This window comes from Octodon degus, unplaced genomic scaffold, assembly GCF_000260255.1.
Source record: "Octodon degus isolate 3935 unplaced genomic scaffold, OctDeg1.0 scaffold00037, whole genome shotgun sequence".
Lineage (NCBI taxonomy): Eukaryota > Metazoa > Chordata > Mammalia > Rodentia > Octodontidae > Octodon > Octodon degus.
In genome coordinates, this window is record NW_004524613.1 from 11,789,108 (window position 1) to 11,789,922 (window position 815).

The following is an 815-nucleotide window of genomic DNA, read 5'->3' on the forward strand; positions in this document are numbered from 1 at the left end:
GAGAAAGTGGGGGCTGGGAGAATACAGCCATGAGGCACTTGAAGCCCTGGAGAGGATACTGAAGCACATAGTCTTCAAACTCTTAACAGCAGAGACAGTCCTTAGAGTCACAAGGTCCAGCTGCCTGCTGGGATGTAGAGTGTATCAATGATGGGAATTCTCCTGAACACAGGACAAGTTGGGTCCAAGGGAATACAGGCAGCCACTAAACCGCATAGAGTAGCAATGCTCTGTGCCTCATACAAGAAGGGCTCAGGACTCTCCATTTACCAGCTATGGATGTAAATGGAGCAGTGGCCACTTCTCATAATTATTTTGGGTAATGCTGTACTCTTCCCTGAAGGATATTTATCAGCATTTGTAGCCTCTAACCACTGGAAGAGTAGCGCCACCCTCCATCTGAATATTCAAAACCATGTCCAGACACTGCTACATATTTCCATGGAGAAAATTACCCCAATTAAGACCCCTTGGCTGCCTCAGTGACAAGTTCTGAACATTGATTACATTGGAAGAGGAGTCTCAAGAAAGGCTTGTCCAACTTACTTTTTTTAAGTCAAAGTAGCAATGATTTGTTTTTGTGAGCAGATATACAACTTTGTAGCAGATAAAGCACAACAGTCTTCACAGTAGAAATAAAAGATGTTCTAGAAAGAAACAAATATTCAACCTGCTACTGCCTAAAATTTGGTAAAATGTGTACAGACAAAAAAATGGTGTATTACTATGTAACCTATCACCATGATGGTTTACATTTAATATATGATAACTTCTGATATTTAACATTTGCTACAAAAAAAATACAACAGTACTAG